The 23048-nt window shown below is 38.6% G+C and overlaps 1 long non-coding RNA gene across 1 annotated transcript; it reads right to left on the bottom strand.

The window, feature by feature from the left end:
* Positions 1 to 7125: 7125 nt before the first annotated feature.
* LOC115832423 lies at positions 7126 to 17266 on the bottom strand. Its single transcript, XR_004027920.1, has 4 exons — positions 17191 to 17266; positions 13531 to 13656; positions 8811 to 8950; positions 7126 to 8480 (listed from the first exon to the last, which is right to left on the bottom strand). It is a non-coding gene; the product is annotated as an uncharacterized LOC115832423 (long non-coding RNA).
* Positions 17267 to 23048: the final 5782 nt, after the last annotated feature.

Below are 23048 nucleotides of genomic sequence, written 5' to 3'. Positions count from 1 at the left end.
CTGATTGCCTTCTTTGGAAAGGCTAATCAGAAACTCAAAGAAATGCAATCATTTGTCTCTCACCTACATGTGACCTGGAAGCCCCCTCCTTGCTTGAATTGTCCAACCTCACCAGATAGAAACAGTGTACGTCTTATGTATATTGATTGATGTCTCATGTCTCCCTAAAATGTATAAATACAAGCTGTGCCCCGACCACCTTGGGCCAATGTTGTCATGACCTCCTGAGACTGTGTCATGGGTACGCGTCCTCAACCTTGGCAAAATAAACTTTTTAAATTAACTGACACCTGTCTCAGATATTCAGGGTTCACATTTTGGCAACCATGAAGGGATTCTGAGTGTTTGCGCCACTGACATTTGACAAATCTCCTATCAGTGCCTGGTACCAGCTCGAGCTAGCTTTATGGTTCAAACCAACAGGACAATTTGCTGAAGCCTGGAAGCACCCCCTCCAGAGAATCCCTGATCTCCCAAAATTTGGTCAAGATCTAAAGTTTATTTTGTTGTACAACTTCTTTTGGAGTTTTACTTGCTTCCAGTACAAGGCAAGTTTTTCCTGCTTCCATGAAGATTGAAGACAGATAACTCCTTTATAGAGTTTCAGCTTGCTTCCAAGGGAAGCCAAATTTGAGATTTTTCCTGCTTCTAAGATGGTAGAGAACAGTCTTCAGCTTGGGACTCATCCCTAAGTAAGTAACTAAATTGGAGTTCGTTTTGGCTAAAGTTAAGATGAACAACTAGCTGGTCTGAATTTCTCCTTACCATTAGAACACTCAGTAATTGTACAAGTTGTGCCATTGTTTTTTTGGCTTAACTGCTTTTTTGCTGTTGTTTGTTTCTGTTTTTGTTGTTGTTTCGGTCTTTTTCCCATTGGGTTTGATCAAACTATCTGACTTGATCAAATCTAAAGGAAAGTTCCAAATTATGAGGAATAAATCCTCTGAAGTGGCTAAATTCTCACAAAAGAAAAGAGAAAAGAAAAAAGGTGGTGTGGTGGAGGAAGAAAAATGGCCAGCAAAAGAAAAAAGATATTTTTGATTTTGACTACTTAAGGGGCTTTCTTTACATAGCAAGGCCACCTCTTTGCTAGCCAGGCCAAATTGAAAGAGCAATGGCTGTTGCCCTACACTGCAGTTCCATAGCTAAGGGTTCTGCCATCTTTTTTTCCACCACAACAGCCTGATTTTGGTTCCTAAATCAAGCCCTTTCTGGTTTGATACTTGGTACTTCTGCAATAGCAGCAATTTGTTCTAGCTGAAATATGGTAATCAAATTTAAAAACTTTTTTAAAAGGAGCTCAGTGGTTAAAAGTTAGCTTAATTAAAAGCTACCATCCAAGATGTGTGTGTGTGTGTGCACGCATGCATGTGTGTGTGTGTGGTGGGGGGTGGGTGTTTGTATTTAAAAGGACATCATGGTTTGTTTGTTTTTCTTCTAGGACTTCGTCTCTTTTTTTGAGCAAAATATTTTTTTCTTCTCAGTTGGCTGAATTCTGTTTTCTTCATTTACTTCTGTTGTCTCTCCTTTCTCTTGCATCCTCTGCTGCATGAGGGGCCTAAAATAGTTTATAATAGCCTGGGGTTCCTTAAAGAAAATGGAGAAGGCACCAGACTCCCTATTGGGAAGAAACTCGTTTTTCCTTATGGAACTCCAAGAGTGTAAACAGACAACTTGTATCAGCTCTCAAACTGCTTGCATTTGTATTGTGTTACCTGATTTATTGACTAAAATAGGTATTGCAACAGAGGCTACTCTTCAGTTTTTAAGGAAGAGTGTAATTTAGACACTTTGAAATGTCTTCGCTTAAAAAAAATTGTTTTAAGTGCACTGAAAAAGCATTACATGGTCTAGCCTCATAATAATTCTCCCTTTTTGGAGACCCAGGATTCAGTGTGGACTCTGCCCAGATTTCAGAGATCTAGGTAAAAAAGAAATAATCCCTTTCTGAATAAAATTGGTCTCCTCATACAATCCTATGATAGAGTTCTATAATTTTATGTTTGATTTGGCATCCATCTTTAGTCTCCCTCTATCACCACTAGACTTTTTCTGTCTGTACCTTGAGATGTAAATTTTGCTATCTGATTTTTCATCTAAGAGTTGTTTCCTTCAATATGCAGGTTTAGGGCTATTTAGCTGACAGCTGCCAGGCTAATGAAACAGGTTATCAAGAGTTTGCAAGTCTAAGACAGGGGAAAACAAAAGGAGGTCTTAGGAATCTATAAGATGTACTTCTATCAGTATGCCTAATACATCTATGTATCTATTATGTGTTATGTACACCTTTCACTACTAAAAATATACAAAAGAGCTGTAATTAATTGGCTTACAGAAAAATAAAGGTGCTGAAATCAAATGCTTTATCAGAAAAAAGAAGACCAGCCAAATGCTTTTTCAAGTTGACGTGATTTAAGTAAAATCTGTAATAAATAAGCTAGCTTTAAAATTATTGGCAAAATAATATTAGAAATGTCTTAAGAATTGCCAGCATACATTTTTGTTTGCATTTATGGATCAAGTCATTTCATATTTATCCCTGCCAAATACCATAAGGTGTCAAAATTTGGCATAGGGTTACAAAAGCATAAACCCAGCCTAAAACAGAATGATCTTTGTTTGTGTTAATTTTTAATAAATAAGACATTGATATTGGTTTAATGAAAATAGCTACATCTTGAATTATTTAGTAAAATTACCATAACTTCTAATCTTGTGGCCTTAGGGAGTCTAGTCCACAGGCAATAAGGTTTCTCTTGGGAAATGACTGTTATCTTTGTTTCAAAGCTAAACTAAACTAAGTTCCTTCCACAGTTAGTTCGGCCTATGCCCAGGAATGAACAAGGATAATTTGGAGGTTAGAGGCAAGAGGGAGTCAGTTAGGTCATATCTTTTTCACTGTGTCAGTTATAATTTTGCAATGGTGAGTTTCATAACTTTAAATGATGACTATCACAGTTTTCATAAATAATCTAGGTAAACAATTAAAATAATTAGGTAAATGTAATGGGATAAATACTTACAGATAAACGTGTCATAATTTAGAATCTAAAGTTGCATTAAATTAAATAATGGATATTTCATTATTTGGGTATTTTACAATGAAAATATATTATAGGAAAATATTTTTTCTAAAAAACAAAATGTGTCCTTTTTAAAAGGTGAACAATTTTTGTCAAATTCAAAGCTTATTTTAAGGTTATATATAAAACAAGATAAAAGAAACCAGGAAATGAGGCAGATGTAAAGAAAGTTGCAGAAATAAAAGGTATTTTTTGCTAAGAAAGCTCAAAGAGAAATAATTTTATATGAGAAAGAATCTTGTATGGTAAATTTAGTTCTCGAATAAGATGACTGGTTGTTTAAGAAAGAGGGGTGTTCAGGACAAATCAGAAAGTCCAAGCATGTCATGAGTCATCTGTGTAAGTCACAATAAGAGGATTTATTAAAAAAAAAAAAAAACTTTCAGCCGGGCACGGTGGCTCACACTTGTAATCCCAGCACTTTGGGAGGCCGAGGCAGGTGGATCACCTGAGGTCAGGAGTTCAAGACCAGCCTGGCCAACATGGTGAAACCTCATCTCTACTAAAAAATACAAAAAAATTAGCCAAGTGTGGTGTCAGGTGCCTGTAATCCCAGATATGCAGAAGGCTGAGGTAGGGAGAATTGCTTGAACCTGGGAGGTGGAGATTGCAGTGAGCCAGGATTGCGCCCTGCATGCCAGCCTGGGTGACAGAGTGAGAGTCTGTCTCAAAAAAAAAAAAAACTTTTATATGATCAAGTTGTATATGATTAAAGGGAAATTATAATGGTCTTTCTAGAAATTGGGTTTGATGTAAAAAAAACACACTTATACACTAAAGAATTGATTAGAACAATAAAATTTTCTTAGGAGATTGATTTACTCTTTTTCTTTTTTTTTTTTTCAGAGACGGATTCTTGCTCTGTCACTCAGGCTGGAGTTCAGTGGCGCGTTATTTTTGTATTTTTAGTAGAGACAGGGTTTCACCATATTGGCGAGGCTGGTCTCGAACTCCTGACCTCGTGATCTGCCTGCCTCAGCCTCCCAAAGTGCTGAGATTACAGGCATGAGCCGCCATGCCTGGCTGGATTTACTCTTAATAAATTGTAAGACATTTTAATTTTTTTAACCCAAAGTTCAACTTTTATTGCATCTCACCATTTTTGGTTTTCTCTCCCCTTTCAAAAGGTGTAAAATAGTAATGCTCACCTTCATCTCATTTTCAGCTCATGTGAGTTTTTTTTCCCTCGAATTCTGTTTGTTGTGGCCTGATGCTAACAATAAAGGTCTAAAGGAAATGTTTTCTTCCAACATAATATTTTGTGCACTGCAGAAGGTCTTTTGTTTTGCTTTTTGGTAACTGACTAACAGATTTTACATTTTATTGAAATAATTCCTATGCCATTATTATTAAGTTTTGGTTTGTTTAGAAAAAACTGAGATTAAAAGAAAATTTTTTAAAAATTAAAGGTATTACATCCATGTATCTTTCTGTATGTGCTTTTAAAGTACTTGTGACATTGAGTTACAGGGCTTTGACTCCTGGGTCTAAAAAGGACACCAAGTCTTGCTAAATGTTAAACACTGACAGCAATTAAAGCCTCATCTTCAGGCCTGGTAGAAGATGTCAATCGAAATAAACTGCATTCCTAAAACACAAGGCCAGAAATTAAAGCTACTCAACTCCTCAAGGCCCAGGGACTGTTTTGTGGAAGAGGTGTGTGTTTAAGATTTTAAGGACTGATTTTGATAGAGAAAATAAGTTCAGTTTCTCTATAAATTAACTGTTAATGTCAAAGGCATACTGATGCAAGACCATCATATGGTACCCTGTGTAGGATTAACAAGGTTTTCTGGAAACATTGACCGACTCCTTAATAAAGGTTATAAAGGTTATAAAGGGCTTATTGAAGTTATATCTTATGGTCAGGATTAAAATTTTATAGACTGTGTATAAAATTTTGGAAAGCAAATTTAATTGGCTTCATGCTGTTTTTATTAGGGCTTGTTTGGGAAATTAAATCTCCTCTCTAAAATAATGAAGGTTTTTGCCTTTTTTTTTTTTTTAATCCTTGAGTTATCACTTTGGTTAAATAAATGACTTTTTACAATGACCTGCGATCTTATTTTGTGATATCAAGTGTTTTCAATCTTTGATATTTGACAAACTTTCCAAAATCAAATTATAAATTATGTCTTTTTCTGACCTAATTAATCCTTTAAGATATTATGTTCCCTAAAGTCCAAAAATGACATATTTGGCTTATTTGATATAAAAATTATACAGGAAGCATTGTGAAATATGAAATGGTATTTAGTTTTCTTTGGGCTGTATTTGTATAAGTGTGTTATTGGTATCTGTTCCAAAATAATAGGAAACTCCTAAAATTCTGACATGACTTAGTGTATGTTATCAGTAATTATAATTGTTATGTTAAATTATTGTATGCCACAGAGGTAACAAATTTTCTTGTCAATTGTGTCTTTGACTGTGGCTGCCCTAAAACTTTTTGTCATCCATGGACAATTGTTGTCTTGTTTTGTTCCTCTTTTGAAGGTAGTTTTATAATCAGCTATAAAACTCTTAACGCGTGTCCTTGAATGCAGTTTTCTGATAACTTTGGAGACTGTGACATTAGAAAAGAGGAAAAACTTTCAGGACTCATGGAGAGCTGAAATGTTCACGAATATCAAGCAGAACAGAAATTAACTGCATGGACTGAACCAATAGAAGACTGAAGTAATCTTTTTGACTTTTTGCACAAAACGTTGCTGATCCTTTGTTTTGTTTTTCAGAGTCAAGGAAACTTTTTTTTTGAGCTATTGACAGCTTTTAACAAGTATACTCCTATGAACAAAATTTGGAGCTTGTTTCTCTCTACCTGATTTCTCCAGAATTTGGACACTATTTGTAAGTATTCGTGATTTATGGCAATATAGTTATTTGCATAAGTGAAATAAGAATCTGTTTTTATTTGTAACAGGACACAATTGGAGAAACTGGTTATTTTACAGTCTTTGGCTGGAATGGTGTGCTTTCCTTTAAGGTATTAAACTTGACTTATAGAGCCAATAAAAAATTCTTGGGGAAACTGGCCTCATACCTTGTCTGCACAGTCCCTGAACAGTGTTCCTGACCTGTGGTAAGTAAAGAATGTCACTTTCTGACAGGCCCAAGAGCCCTAAATTATGTTGGGACTCAAAAGGAGAATAAGTCACCCAACTCGTAGGTATTTGATGGTACAAATCCGTGGCTGGGCTTGGCTTTAAAAAAGCCTTATCTGAGATTGCTTCTATGGAAGAAGTCCATCAAAGCTAATTTTAAAAGCCTATGTGAAAAATAATTATTCTTGCTTCACTTCATACAAATAATCTGGCCAAGTATAATAAAGCAAATTGGTTCTTCTATGATTTGTCTTTAGTAAAAATGGGAAACTAGAGAGAGAAAAAATATGTTTCAAAAACTATAGTACACCTGTTGTTAGATTTTAGTCTTGCCTAATGTTTTTCTATTTTTATTATTTTCTACAGTTTAGACTGAATTCTTATTTTTCCTGGCTACAAGTCTCCAAAATAATGTTTTCAATTTTTTTCCTTCTTTTCCTTCCCCTCACCCCATTTTTCCTAATTTGAAATAATTGAAAACTAAGCTGTACTTTCTAAAGTCCTGCAAACTGAATCTAGACAACTTAAACTTCAGAAGAAAATAAAAGCAATCTATTTAGATACATAAGCCACTTTCATACATACCTACGGATGTATGGACTTCAAAGTAATGTGGTCCATATAGATTTTCTAGGATTGTTCTCTTGTTTGTTGTTTTTCTCCCTTCATCCTACTATTTTCTCTTCACAGGACATGAGACTTCTCAACCTGCTAAAAATGAACTTTCCTAATAACTTGGGACCTACCCCTGTAGGAATAAACTATCCTAGCCATGAGAGCAGAGACTCATTTTCTTCTAAAATGCTTTCTTCAAAAGATTTTTAAAAAGAAAATGGAAGAAGTGTGAAAGGAAAATAAATCTTGGGGCCCCAACATCACTAAGCTAAAGGGAAAAGTCAAGCTGGGAACTGTTTAGGGCAAACCTGCCTCCCATTCTATTCAAAGTCACCCCTCTGCTCACTGAGATAAATGCATATTTGATTGCCTCCTTTGGAAAGGCTAGTCAGAAACTGAAAGGAATGCAACCATTTATCTCTCACCTACATATGACCTGGAAGCCCCCTCCCTGCTTAAGTTGTCCTGTCTTTCTGGAGATAACCAATGTACATCTTACATATATTGATTGATATCTCCTGTCCCTCTAAAGTGTATAAAAACAAGCTTTGCCCTAACCACCTTGGGCACATGTTGTCAGGACCAACTGAGGCTGTGTCATGGGTGCATGTCCTCAAACTTGGCAAAATAAACTTTCTAAGTTAACTGAGACCTGTCTCAGATATTTTTGGGTTCACATACTCATCCAGCCCTGGTGTACCCTCTGAAGAATGTTATGCCAGTGCATGAAGAAACTGGTTATATACTTGTACCATTATTAACATTAAACTATAGAGCACTTAGTGCTCCTGTCTATATTTCTTAAAAATTCTTAAAATTTTCATTTCTTAAAAATTCATTTAACAAATGAAAACTCAGATTTCTTAGAAGCTTTGTTACTACTCGACAGGAAATGTGGCATACTGTGTATTAGAACTGAGGGAGAATCCCAACTCTGGTCCCTCCTAGCTCTGTACTCCTAGGCAAACTACTCTGCTTCAATTTCATCATGGATGTAATTGGTAGTGAGGAGAAGCAGTAAGTTGCCGAGTGGTTGTGAAGATCAAAAGTAACATATATGGAGCATCTGGCACATATTAGGAGCTTAATAAATTGGTACTTCTTTTACATCCATCAAGGAAAGGTAGGAATTTCAGGAGACACAACATTGCTAGACTGCAAGTAGCAGTGAGCTTGGAAAACACTAGCCGTGGATGCTTTTGCTGCTACAACGGTAAGAGGTCTCAATCTCTTCTTACTCAAAAGCCCAGCATTTGTAAAAGCTGGGGTTAACAGCTTTCATCTGGCCACCAAAAGCCACCTCGTTGGCACTTTAATTTTTAAAGTTTTGTGACTGCTACCAGTGTTTTTTCTTCAAGTATCATTCAGACAAACCTTCGCTGGCTCCTCTACCTTCTTCCTCTCCAAGCAGAAACCTGGATTAAATATAAAACAGCTTGCTCATCAGCAGCAACCTCCATGACCTTGGGTAGGGGCGTTGTGGAGTCGTGCTTCAAGGCTGGCAGACCCCAGCTGTCAAGGAAAGGTAGGCCAGTGAGTTCCTCATCAGATAGTTGCTATGAAGGCTCATTTGGTGTGGGCAGCTCTGCCCTGGCACAGCCAAACTGTCATCCTTCAAAGGAGTGTTCTGCCAAGGGGATGGGTACCAGACAAGTAGGTTGCTCTGTTTGTCTTTGATCTGGAGAAGGAAGGGGAATCAAGACATTATTCAATGTCTGTTATGATCAGAAAGGGTTATATTTATTCCTCCCCACAAACTGAGTAAAGCAGAGCTTCCCAAAAAGTGTGCACAGAACATTAATGTGCCCTGTATAGTTACCAAGTGCCAAAATGCCAATTGCCGTCAGCCTTTGTGAAAGCAAAACAGGACTTCATTCAGGTGATCAGAGCTCCCTGATCTGGTCACCTCTTACTGTAGATGGCAACATCCTTTGCAGTAAAAATATTCTCATTTTCAAAGTGTACAATGTTATGAAAAAGTTTGGGAAAGACTACTATAAGGTATTACCTTGGTTTACAGCGGAGGAAGTTGAAGCTCACAGATTAGGAAGCACACCCAAAGATCACACTTGCAAACAGCAGAACCAGCATTTGATTCCAGGTTAGTTTGCCTTCAAAGTCCAAGTTCATTCCACTTTCCTCACATTGCTGAAAACAACACAAAACCATAAAAACAATAACACCAGGAATCTGAGTAGATCTTTTTGGTTTAGGAAGTGCTTTGACAGAAGAAAGGAAGACATTAGAGGTGATGGAACGAACACTTCTCATATGCCTACAATGTACCTCGTGCTTTACATTAAGAGTCTTATCAACAGTTTTAATTTGTTTTACATAACTTATAGTAGATAAACATATATGTTTTCTACTATATTTGTAAAAATGGTACATTTTTTACAAATTTAATTTGCTCTTTCATAATTTTCTCTCCATGCCCCACTAGTTTTTTTTTCCTGTTTGTTTATTTTTGTATATTTAGGGGGTACAAGTGCTGCTTTCTTACATGCATATGCTGCACTGTGGGCTTCTAGCATACCCATCACCTGAATGGTGAACACTGTATTCAATAGGTAATTTTTCAGCCTTCATCCCTCTCCTCATTCTCCCACCTTTTATAGTCCCCAGTGTTTATTATTCCACTCTTGTCCCCCACTCCTTCTAATAACTGATTCAGTTCTTAGAGAAACATTTAATGATAGAAACTGGACTTAATCCCATTTCTTTTGACTGCAAATTCTGGACCCTCCTTGCCCCAAGAGCAATGGAATAATTAATTCAAAAGAGATTTTCAACATAAAATAGTCATATTTACTGGACCAAGACTGTACAAAATAAACTTTTAAATTTCATGCTATTTTTAGGTTTTTCAATACATTTCTATTTCTCTCTATAACTTCTGATTTCCTAGTTCATAGTTTTTGGGTTTCAGAAGGACATCTATGTCATGTGCTGGTGGAGGAAGATACGGGGTAAGACCAAATGGCAGATTGGTTAGGAGTTGAATCCCCAATCACTTGAAGTAGAGGCTTGAGAGATTAAAGTAACTCGAGAGTTAGCATAGCTAGAAGACTCTCCAGTGATGATTTCTTTTTAAAGGAAATTGTCTCTAAATACAATCCTTAACGTAAATCCATGGAAATAAAACAGTATCATTTCATCATATAATTCACCAAAATTCATGGTATCGAAAATGAAAATTCTCTGTCTAGAGATGTCTCTCAAGCACACAACAAAGCCATTTTGTCCTGTCCAGGAAAAGCCAATGGAACTGTCGTGAGAGATCATGAACCATTTCCGTGTCCAGGGAACTAATCGCTGCTTATGCTGTGTTCAGTGAGGTCAGGGGCACAATCCTGTAGTTGTAGGCATTTGTGATGGAGAAATCTGGTAGATTTTCTGAGTCATAATTTGATTGCAATGGTGATGGCAATAGCTGAAACCTTGACTGTGAGAATTTGTCCTTGAAGATAAATTATTACTGAGGTTACATCTGACATTATTTTCTTTTTTTCATTATGCAAAACAAGTAACTAAGAATGTGGTCAAACCCCATCTCTACAGAAAATACAAAAAAAAAAAAAAAACCCAAAACAAAACTAGCTGGGCATGGTGGCGCAGGCCTGTAATCCCAGCTTCTCAGGAGGCTGAGGCAGAAGAATTACTTGAATCTGGGAGGCAGAGGTTGCAGTGAGCCAAGATTGTGCCACTGTACTCCAGCCTGGGAGACAGAGCGAGACACTCCGTCTCAAAAAAAAAAAAAAAAAAAAAAGAAAGAAAAAATATTTTACAGTTGTTTTTAAATGTTTAATAGCTTGGATTATATATATGTTCATAAACCTGCTGTCAAGTTAGTACCAGTGTTGATCTGGGTTGCAAGGAACTTAGTTTGAAAGTTTGGATAATATGTAAAGTGCCACAGTTATATAACTAAGGCAATTATCTGTCAGTTAGATTAAATTTGTGTTTGTTTAACAAATACTAGGCACCCACTGTGTATGGGTCCTGTTTTCGGTGCTGGGGATATTGGGTGAATAAGAAAGACAGCATTTCTGCTGTCATGAAGCTTTCCTTCTAGAAAGAGAAGACAGAAAATAAACACAATACATTGGATCACTTTAGGTGCTATTTTGAAATAATAGAGAGCACCTGTTGTTATGAATGTGTCAGACTGTCTTCTGGTTAGTTTTGCTAATAATTTACCTACAGTTGCAGTGATTCTGCAGGTCAAAAATGCTGCCAGCTCTTAGAGAATTTTCCTTTGCTCCTGCTGAAGATAAAATCGGACAGTTATAGTAGAGAATTTTTTTTTTCCCCGTTTCCCTTCAAGTAGGGCATACAGCATTCTTCTTAAATATGGAGTGGGTTAATCAGCATAAATTGTAATTGGAAGACAGATGCTTTAGTTCTCTTTGAGAATCCCTAGTTTCTGTTATGAATCTATAGATCCTTAGAAACACAGTATTTAACGAATGCCTAAAGCCTGAAGGGTTTATGAGAGATTTATGAGATTTACTCAGCACACCAAAATAGTGTCATAATGTTAAAGAAATTTGACTGATATTTTAAATTGACTTACCATGTTGTTATGTGGTGAAGGTTTTTATTTTTTTCAGAATTTACTTGGGATACAAACAATAATGAGTGGCATGCCTTTGATAGTATTACACTATAATCTTTAGGAAGACCATGCTGATATAAAGTTCCAGGCACAGGATGGTAGAAAACATAGCGAATGTAAAACAAGAGGAAAAAGTACAAGTAGTCATGTTTTTCAGAAATCTGGTACATTTGATGATGTCAAATACGTAAGAAATAAATAATTCATATTAGTATATTACACTCAAAGTTGCTTATAAATCCTGTTTTTTTTCCCTCATAAGAAAATAACATAAATTCTGCTTAAAGACAGACTCCTCAATAAGGGTTTCTTCTCTTTTATCCACTCTTGTATTTTCTAGATGTAGAAAGGAGGTTCAGAGTCATTACATTTTCACTACAGTAATATGTTTTGGGGTTTTCAAGTTTTAGTTTTCAAGTTATGGCTGGTTTATACAGCTTCAGGGCTGTTCTGTATTCAGATGATTATAAAGTGGTTGGTTTGAAAGGCCAACATAAGTCTGCAAATATTTACTTCAACTTTTAAAGTCTGTTAACAGCTCAATTCAGGTAACATGTTGTTGCATGATTAAAGAAAGCTGAGTTTCCTTTAACTGTACTTAGAAAGAATACTGTTGAAGTAATAAACAACAATGGCTATTATGTTTTTTTTTTGAGGCTTATAGTTTTAGTAATCGCATTAGTGACTGCATTCCAGAGGTCCAGAGCTTAGAAGGACATACAAGCTGTAGTAAAGATTGTGAAAAATTACCAGAAATAAAAAAGGAGAAAGAGAGAGAGAGAGAGAGAGATGAAGAAAGGGAGAGGGGAAGGGAAGGGAAGACCAACAGCCTGGATTAGGGGTTTGGATTTCTTACTTACTAGTTCATTCATTAAGTCATTCATTCCTTCTTTCAAAATATTAGTGTGCTGGTGATAAGACTTTAAGCAAATAAGTGAACCTCTTAGCTGAAGTTCTGGGAAAAAATTTAAAAAAATTTTTTTTTTTTTGAGATAGGGTCTTCCTCTGTCACCCAGGCTGCAGTGCAGGGGCACAATCTCAGGTCACTGCAGCCTCTGCCTCCAGGGTTCAAACGATTCTCCTGCCTCAGCCTCCCGAGTACCTGGGACTACAGGCACCCGCCACCACACTTGGCTAATTTTTGTATTTTTAGTAGAGACAGGGTTTCACCATGTTGGCCAGGCTGGTCTTGAACTCCTGACCTTGGGTCATCCACCCGCCTTAGCCTCCCAAAGTGCTGGGATTACAGGCATGAACCACTGTGCCCAGCAAGATTTTTTTTTTTTTTTTTTTTTAGTAAGAAAAACTGGAAAGGATAATAATTCTGTCTGTGTCTCACAGTTATTGTGAGGCTTAAACAACAACATATATGAAAATGCTTTGGAAAAATTCTCTAGAGAAGAAAGTTCTCCACAGGTGCTATTAATAAAAGGCATATGCCCATTTACCATCTTATTTCTGAAATCATATTTGAGGTATTTCAAGCAGCCTCCAGTGGGGCTCTGGCCCAGTAGCTCACAGTGCAAGATGAACAACATGTTTATCTGGTGAGAAAGCTAGCAGAGTGTCTTAATATTTCAGCTGAGTGTATGAGGGCACAGTTGGAGCACAGCAATCTCTCTTTGATTAGTGCACAAAAACTACTGATTTGCATATTTAAGTTATGATGCCTCATTGTATGGGAAGAAGTTGGGCAGATGATTCATCTGGAAAAGATCAAGGAGGCTGATTCATTTAATTCAGGGCTTATTTATGCGAAGCTGTTTTTGAATGTTTGCAGATCTGGATCACATAATTATGGCATTAATTGAGACATTAGCATGTGTTCATCATTGTGTTCAAATTCGTAAGCATCCTGTTATTTAATTCTCACTACAACCATTTGAGGTGAACAATAATATCCTCAGTTTGCCATTGAAAAAAGTAAATTTGGATGACTTGAGCATTTTTTTTTAAAGTTTACATATCTAGTAATTAGCTCAGGGCTGTCCTGCAAAGTTAGCTGTTGGCTCTGAGGACACCAGGGTCAGTGACGTGGGGTCAGTGATCTTACCCACACCCCGTCCCTATTTACTGTAGCATTTGCAGAAGATGCTGTGTTCCTTCTCACCTCCTGCGATGGTGGCATCATCCTGGACGGCAGCTCTCCCTCTAGTTGGGTCAGTCCATCTCTTGCTTCTCAGTGATGCTCTAGTTCCAGCAGTCAGTGAATACTCCGCAGGGGTTAATGGAGGAGCTGGGAAGTGTAGGGGTTCAATAAAAGGAAAGATGAATAGATTTAATGAATATTTATTAAGTGCCTACTAGGTATCAGGTACCGTGCTAGGTACTGGGACAAAGTAACAAGCAAAAGACAGGATATTTCTCATAGAGCTTATAGCTTAGTTGGGTGGGAGGAGACTAGTGTTAAATGAAGAGCCACATAAATGAATGCACTGTTCCCGGAATGAACCGAGGATCAGGCTGCTTATTCTCATGGCCCAATAACGAGATGCAGATGAACTGGGAAAGAAGAGAGTTTACTTCTGTAACCGGGTACAGAGAGAAGGCCGGGAAAATATCAGCGGACCAACTTAAAGTTACAAAGTTTTGCAGAGCTTATATACCTTCTAAGCTACATGTCTACGTGTAAGTGTGCATTCATCAAAAGACATATGTTATTAATTTCTTCTAACCTATAACTAAAGTCTGTGTCCTAAAGACCTTCCTCTGGAGCTCAGTAAATTTACTTAATCTAGATGGGTCCAGGTGCCAGAGGTAATTACCCTTATCTTGTCTCCTTGCTAAATCATGGAGGTTTGGGGAGTTCCTTCAGACCCCAGTAAAACTTGTTTAATCCTAAACGGATCCTGTTAAGAATTCCTTTGTTATCTTGTCATGCTTCAAGGCCCAGGCAAAGCCTAGGCAAAACTCTCAGTGGGCTTTAGTTACCTTCCAGCCTTCGTATAAGGACAACGGCTCTATCATGCTTTCTGTTGTTGTTGTTGTTAGTTTGTTTGTTTGCTTTTGAGAGGAAGTCTTGCTCTCTCGCCCAGGCTGGAGTGCAGTGGCATGATCTTGGCTCACTCCAATCTCGGCTCACTGCAACCTCCGCCTTCAGGGTCAAGTGATTCTCCCGCCTGGGCCTCCAGAGTAGCTGGGATTACAGGCACCTGCCACCATGCCCGGCTAATTTTTGTATTTTTGATAGAGACGGGGTTTTACCATGTTGGCCAGGCTGGTCTCGAACTCCTGACCTGAAGTGATCCACCGGCTTCAGCCTCCCAAAGTGGTGAGATTACAAGCATGAGCCACTGCGTCCGGCCTTCTATCAACTTATTATTTATTTATTTATTTATTTATTTATTTTTTGAGGCGGAGTCTTGCTCTGTCCCCCAGGCTGGAGTGCAGTGGCGGGATCTCGGCTCACTGCAAGCTCCGCCTCCTGGGTTCACGCCATTCTCCTGCCTCAGCCTCCTGAGTAGCTGGGACTACAGGTGCCCGCCACCATGCCTGGCTAATTGTTTTTTTTATTTTTTAGTAGAGACGGGGTTTCACCCTGTTAGCCAGAGTGGTCTGCATCTCCTGAGCTTGTGATCCGCCTGCCTCGGCCTCCCAATGTGCTGGGATTACAGGTGTGAGCCACCACACCCGGCCTCTATCAACTTTTTAATATTTAACTTAACAGTCAGTGCTGAAACAGTTGTCGTGGAGGCCTGTGTGTTCAGCTATTAGTGAGACCTGGCCTGCTACAGCACAATTTAAAATTGTGATGTTTCATGACAGTGAAAGAGGGCTATGACAAAGAATAAGGGGAAGAAGATATAGTTTAGATGACAGGGGTGTGTTTTTCAGAAAAGGCCTCAGTGAGGAAATGGTGTTTAAAATGACATGCTTATAAACTATGTTTGAATACTGAAATACTTGCATATTGATAATTCTAAAATAATACAACTATTAGCCTTTGAAATTTGTAGTTAATAGTAGGAAATACATTTATTTTTATTACTTATGCACAGTTTTCTTACCATTTTTAAAAGTAAATTGCAGATATAAGTGAATACTTCTATATATGCTTTAGTTATAAATTCCAGGAACTACTGTTTGATTATCTTCATATCACCTGGAATAAGCCATGAGCATTACTGATTTTTACAGATAAAATGTCTCTTGTTTTGTGAAGGATTTTTCTGTATTTCCCAATTAACTGTTTCTATATATATAATAAAAATTATCTTCTCACCATTCAATGTGTCTGTTTTAAGGTTAATATTGTACCAAATGTGGACTAATCCTCATTTCTAAAGCTTATGTAACCACATAGTGTTTTATGTCCAATAAAATGTTATTTATGTACTCGGTTTACAGCATACCTAATTTTTCATAGAGGAAATGGACATTTTGGCAACCTTTAATGGTGACAAAATGAAACACTTAGAATCTTTTTTTTTAGAAAAATAAGATATGTACTTTCTACCTTTTGGATATGAATTTTCACTTGTTTTCTACTGACAGTTACTTCTCAAATAGTGTACATTACAAATAAAGTTATCATAATTAGTGGGAAAGAATATTGATCAAAATATTTTATATTCCATCTTTGCCTCTGTTCAAAAACTTCATGTAAAATTGTATATGTATATTTCAAAATGTAAAAGTAATGTTTGTAAGGATCTTCACAATTATCAAAGCATTAAATGTACCATGTATTTTTTATTTACTGAATAAAAGGGAAGTTTATTAAATGATACAAATATCACATTTTCTCTGTTTTGATACTTGTTTTTACAGTTTATAGTTTATGTTATCTGAATCCAGGATTGTTTTATTTTTTTAAATAGAGATGGGGTCTCCTTATGTTTCCTGGGTTGGTTTCCAACTCCTGGCCTCAAGCGATCCTCCTGAGTAGCTGGTATTATCGCCATGCATCACACCAACTGGCCTTTTTAAAATTATTATTATTATTTTAATTTTATTTTTTAAATTAACAAAATTTTTTTGAACTAAAAGTAGATCTGCCATTTGATCCAGCAAACCCACTAATAGGTATCTACCCAGAGGAAAAGAAGTCGTTATATGAAAAAGATACTTGAACATGCATGTTTATAGCAGCACAATTTGCAATTGCAAAAAATATGGAACCAACCCAAATGCCCATCAGTCAACAATAAAGAAAATGGAATACTACTCAGCCATAAAAAGGAACGAAATAATGGCATTCTCAGCAACCTGGATGGAATTGGAGACTATTATTCTAAGTGAAGTAACTCAGGAATGGAAAACCAAACACTGTATGTTCTCACTTATAAGTGGGAGCTAAGCAATGAGGACACAAAGGCACAAGAACTCTGGGGACTTGGAGGAAAGGGTGGGATGGGGGTGGGAGGGATAAAAGACTACACAATGGGTACAGTGTACACTGCTTGCATGACAGGTGCACCAAAATCTCAGAAATCACCACTAAAGAACCACCACCTATTCCCCCAAAATCTATTGAAAATTTTAAAAGAATCAAATACAATACAATAAAATATATAAAATTAAAAAAATTTTTAAATAGGGATGGGGTCTCACTATGTTGCCCAGGCTGGTCTCAAACTCCTGGTCTCAAGCGATCCTCCAACCTCAGCCTCCCAAAGTGCTGGGATTACAGGCGTGAGCCACCATGGCCTGCCAGATGCTGACTGGAGTTTGAATTCAGGATTTCTTTTATGATTATTGTTTATGATTAATGTTAGGAGTAAAATTTTTTTTTCAAAAAAGTCTTATTTAAATCAATGGCACAACTTACAATTAATGGCACTTTAGAATTGGCATCACATGGCATGATTTATATGTTGTCAGCCGCAAGCCTTGATTTCATCCACCTGGGGTAGAAAATGAAATACTATTAAATTTTAATGTCCAACTTTCCATGGTTCTTCTCCCCAGGCTGTGATCCCTTGACCTCTCCCTCATCCTCCACTTTCTCACGATTCTCGCTAGGTATTTCTGGGAGTCCTGGACGGCGTGTCTTACACCAGGTTTATAACCCGATCCTCCCCTGGAGGTACCTGCTGCTAGCTCTCCCGCTCTGTTTCTGGCCACGCCCACTGCCTTCCGGTGGCCTGAAGGAGGATTACATGAGACATCCCGGCGTCTGCCTGCGTGCAGTCCCCAGAGGCTGTCCGCTCAGCACTGTTTAGTAGTCGGGTTCTCGGCGACTTCAGTTTAGTCCCCAAGGCTTGCTCTCCTTGGTCCAGGAGCAGCTCTGCTCAAAGCCAAAGGGTCTCCAGGTGTCTCAGGGAAGCTTCTGTCACAAACTTACTGCAACCTTTGTTTCTCCAGCCTTCCACACACACACAAGTCTCCATGGAATCACAGGGCAGTTGCAACTCACTCCCCTTTCAACAGGAAAACTGCAACAGCCCCCTTCTACCCAAAAGGCATCACGTCATTTAAAATAAGGATGAGGCAGGGCAGTCAGTAATAACAGTGGCAACCACAATAGCTGTCACTCATTTTGATGTTAGGAAACTCAACAGAGAAAATCAGAGAGGTTGAATGAGTTGCTTAAGGTCACAGATCTAAGAAAACCATGCTCAGGATTTGAGCCAAGGACTGCCTGTCTCCAAACACATCAATGCCATCTCCCATAAAAGGACTGGATTTTTTTCTGTCCCATGGCTGTTTTTACCTCTTGCTGAACCTATCAGCTGAGGTAGGTAGGGTAAGGGGTGGGGAAGCACCAACTCCTCCATGTGCAATGGGTTGAAACACCTATTCCACATTACTGCTGTTGTTGCAGCAGGGATAAAGGGGGTCATGACCTACCAAAAGGCTCCTGAATTTATTTTTCAGCTTTTAGCTTGTATTTTTTGTTGCTATTGTACCATTTGATGCATGAACTTAAGTGCCTTTAAAAAGGAAATGCCAAACAGCTGAGAAAGAAACGTTATAAAATTGATGACATCTCTTTTTTTTTTTTTTTGAGACAGAGTCTTGCTCTGTCGCCCGGGCTGGAGTGCAGTGGTGCGATCTCGGCCCACTGCGATCTCCTTCTCCTGGCCTCAAGCAATTCTCCTGCCTCAGCCTCCTGAGTAGCTGGGACTACAGCCACATGCCACCACGCCCAGCTAATTTTTGTATTTTTAGTAGAGACAGGGTTTCACCATGTTGGCCAGGCTGGTCTCGAACTCCTGAACTCAGGTGATCCGCCCGCCTCAGCCTCCCAAAGTGCTGGGATTACAGGCATGAGCCACCGCACCTGGCTTGATGACATCTTTTATGAAATCCTTTTTATGTTTTCAAGTGAATTTGGTCAGTTTTCTCCCTTGAAAGAACCAATGCAACGCAATTTATTCATTCAGTCTTTCTTTTCCTTTCTCTTTCCCTCCCTTCCTTCTCTCTGTCTTTCCCCCATTTATCATCTAGGAGACACCTGCATTACAGTGTTTGAAGCAGTTCTAAGCATTATGGGATACGGAGATGAATATAACTGACACCTGTCCTAGGATATTACACTGTAAAGAACTGGATCTTTAGAACAGAAGGCAAATACAGAAAAATTCTAATACCCATTGTAAAAGGATAAATACTTAAGCAAATCTAATAAGTGTGATGTTTTTTGTTTTGTACACAGATTACTCTCCACTGAAAGAGAAGAGAGCAGGGCACTACGGAAAGCATCATAAGGAGATGGTATACGGGGTAGATTTGGAAGGATGGGTGAGAAGGTGTTATGCAGAGATGGAGCATGGGCAGAGTTTGGGGCAGTAGAACCATCAGAAACTATATGATGGGATCAATGAAGAATAGGCTATACATGGTGAAATGAATGGAATGCTTACATCCCCCCCAAATTCATATGTTGAAATCCTAACCCTTAAGCTGATGGTATTAGGAGGTGAGGGCTTTAGCATGTGATTAGGCCATGAAGGTAAAGCACTCGTAATTGGGATCAGTGCCTTTACAATAGGGACCCCAGAGAGCTAGCTAAACCCTTCCATGATGCAAGGACACAGCAAAAAGGCACCCTCTATGAACCAGAAAGTGGGCCTTCACCGGACATGGAATCTGCTGTGCCTTGATCTTGGACTTCCTAGCCTGTAAAAATGTCATAAATAAATTTCTGTTGTTTATAAGCTGCCCAGGTTATGGTATTTTATTATAACAGCCTGAAATAGACTAAGACACATGGTCAACAATAGATATTTAATTTTGATGGGATGTTAGTTTTTCAAGGTGGGTGAAAAAATAAGCTTAAAAACATAGGCCAAGATCAAATTTAGGAGACCTTAAATCCTTAAATGCCAGCTTTTGGACTGACGTAGGACTTTTTTTTAGACAGTCTCATTCTGTCACCCAGGCTGGAGTGTAGTGCCGTGATCTTGGCTCACTGCAACCTCCGCCTCCCAGGTTCAAGTGATTCTTGTGCCTCAGCCTCCTGAGTAGCTGGGATTACAGGCATGGTGTGCACCACCACGCCTGGCTCATTTTTCTGTTTTTAGTAGAGACAGGGTTTCGCTATGTTAGCCAGGCTGGTCTCCAACTCCTAGACTCAAGTGATCTGCCCACCTTAGCCTCCCAGAGTGTTGGAATTACAGTCATGAGCCACTGCACCTGGCCTGTTTTGTTTTTCCTGTTTTCACTTTCCAGTTTTTCTGTTTGTTGAAGATTGGTCCAATTATACTCCTTAGTTTATTTCATACTTTGGCCATTGGTCTGTGTTAGGCTCGTCCTTCTCCATCATTCATTCATTTTTATTTTCTTTTATTTCCGCCTTTGATTTCCATCCCCTCCACCCACCAATGGCAGCAATTCTTGGGCACTTGATATTTATGCTTTTCTCTGTATGTGTTTTTATTATATAAATACTATTGCATGCATGCTTTAAAAATATTTTTCTGCCAGTGGTGGCGGCTCATGCCCAGCACTTTGGGAGGCTGAGGCAGGCAGATCACCTGAGGTCAGGAGTTCGAGACCAGCCTGGCCAACACGGTGAAAGCCTGTCTCTACTAAAAATACGAAAATTAGGCCAGGCACGATGGCTCACGCCTGTAATCCCAGCACTTTGGGAGGCCAAGATGGGCGGATCACAAGGTCAGGAGATTGAGACCATCCTGGCTAACATGGTGAAACCCCATTTCCACTAAAAATACAAAAAAAATTAGCCGGGCGTGGTGGCGGGCGCCTGTAGTCCCAGCTACTTGGGAGACTGAGGCAGGAGAATGGCGTGAACCTGGGAGGTGGAGCTTGCAGCGAGCCGAGATCGCGCCACTGCACTCCAGCCTGGGCAACAGAGTGAGACTCCGTCTCAAAAAAAAAAAAAAAAATGAAAATTAGACAGGCGTGGTGACACGCCTAGCGTACCAGCTACTTAGGAGGCTGAGGCAGGAGAATCACATGAACCCAAGAGGCAGAGATTGCAGTGGGCTGAGATCGCGTCACTGCCCTCCAGCCTGGGCAACAGAGCAAGAGACTCCGTCTAAAAAAAAGAATAATAAAAAGTAAAAATAAAAATATTTTTCATTATGGAGAATCTCAAACATAAAAAAAGTAGATTATAATGAACTCTCATGTATCTACCATCCAACTGTAATAATGATAAATTATTGCCAAATCTTGGTTTATCTCTATCCCCACCCACCCATTCCTTCCCCTCAGGTTATTTTGAGGAAAATCACAGATATTATATTATTTCATCTGTAAATATTTTAGTATAAATCTTTAAAAGATACGAGCTTTTTGGGGAGGAAACATAACTTCAATGCTATTATCTTCCTTAAAAAAGGTGGTAAAGGCTGGGCACAGTGGTTCATTACTGTAATCCCAGCATTTTGGGAGGTCGAGGTGAGAAGATCTCTTGATTCCAGGATTTTGAAACCAGCCTGGGCGAGATGGTGAAACCTCATCTCTATAGAAAATACAGAGAAGTTAGCTAGACATGGTGGTGTGGGCCTGTAGTCCCAGCCACTTGGGAGGCTGAAGTGGGAGGATTGCTGGAGCCCAAGAGGTCAAGGCTGCAGTGAGCTGAGATAGCACCACTGCACTCCAGCCTGAGCGAGAGAGCAAAACTCTGTCTCAAAAAAAATTGTAGTGAAAATTTTAAAAATATTTCTTAAATAAGTGGTGTTCACATTTCCTCAGTATTTCTGCAAAATATCAGAGGATGTTACAATTATTAAAATTTATAAATTTGGGCTGGGCATGGTGGCTCATGCCTGTAATCTTAGCACTTTGGGAGACTGAGGCAGGTGAACACTTCAGTTCAGTAGCTCAAGACCAGCCTGGGCAATACAGGGAGATCCCGTCTCTACAAAATATACAAATAATCAGCTGGGCATAGTGGCTCGCACCTGTAGTTCCAGCTACCTGGGAGGCTGAAGTGGGAGGACTGCTTGAGCCCCAGAGGTTGAAGCTGCAGTGAACTGTGATTGCACTACTGCACTCCAGCCTAGGCAACAGAGTGAGACCCTGTCTCAAAAAAAAAAAAAAAAAAAAAAAAAAAAAATCTATAAATTTGGTGAGTTGCCCCAAAGAGTTGGAACTAGGACTTCTTCGGGTATGTTGAGGCTGGTTCTGGGAACATTGGAATTACTGCAAACTGGAACCAACTGTTGCTATTGGAACAATACTGCTACTACTGGGGAGAATAGGGTTGGTGTGATAGTAATGGTTCCCTTTTAGACTTTCAGTTCTTTAGAACCCGGCTAACTCTGTTTCTGCCTCCTGTATAGACTCATCCTGATGCTACCAACTCATGTCTTTTTGTCTCCTCCTCTCCACTACTGTGTTGATATTATTTAGAATTTTAGTCCTGGATTACTATGCTATAAATATATTTTTATTTCTCTCTCTTTGTTCGTTTTTGAAAATAAAAACAGCATCTTAATTTCATATGCCTTTATCAGATAAAAATTTTATTTTTCATTTATTATGTTTTTTTAAAAAACAGCTTTATTAAGGTATAATTGACATACAATAAACTGCAAATATTTAGAATGTATGTTTTGGAAAGTTCTAACATAGGTATACACTCTTGAAACCATCACCCTAATCAAGATAATCAGCACACTTATCTCTACCTTCCCCCTCCCGCCACCGCCAAACTTCCTTGTGTTCCTTTGTAACCCTGCTCCCCTGCTCACCCACGCCTGCCTGCCTGTTTCCCCTGTTCCCAGGCAACCACCCATCTTCTTTCTATCACTATAGATTAGTTGCATTTTCTAGAATTTTTTATAAATAGTTAAAACAGTATGTACTCTCTTTTATCTATATAGCATAATTATTTTGATGTTCACTTATGTTGTTGCATGGATCAATAGTTTATTCTTTTTATTGCTAATAGTATTTCATTATATAAATGTGCTACAATTTGTTTATCCATTTGCCAAGTAATAGACATTTGGATTATTTCCAGTTTGGACTATTACAAATAAATTTGCTATGAACGTTTATGTACAAGTCATTTGTGAACATATGCTGTTTTTTCTCCTGAGGTAATTCTTTGGAGTCGAATGCTGGATCATATGGAAGGTGTATATTTCACTTATTTATTTATTTAGAGACAGGGTCTTGCTCTGTTGCTGAGGCTGGTGTACAGTGGCATGATCTCAGCTCACTGCAAACTTCACCTCCCAGGTTCAAGTGATTCTCATGCCTCAGCCA

The sequence above is a fragment of the Nomascus leucogenys genome, chromosome 22a (assembly GCF_006542625.1).
Source record: "Nomascus leucogenys isolate Asia chromosome 22a, Asia_NLE_v1, whole genome shotgun sequence".
Taxonomy (NCBI): Eukaryota; Metazoa; Chordata; class Mammalia; order Primates; family Hylobatidae; genus Nomascus; species Nomascus leucogenys.
This window is presented reverse-complemented; position numbering and strand designations above follow the sequence as displayed.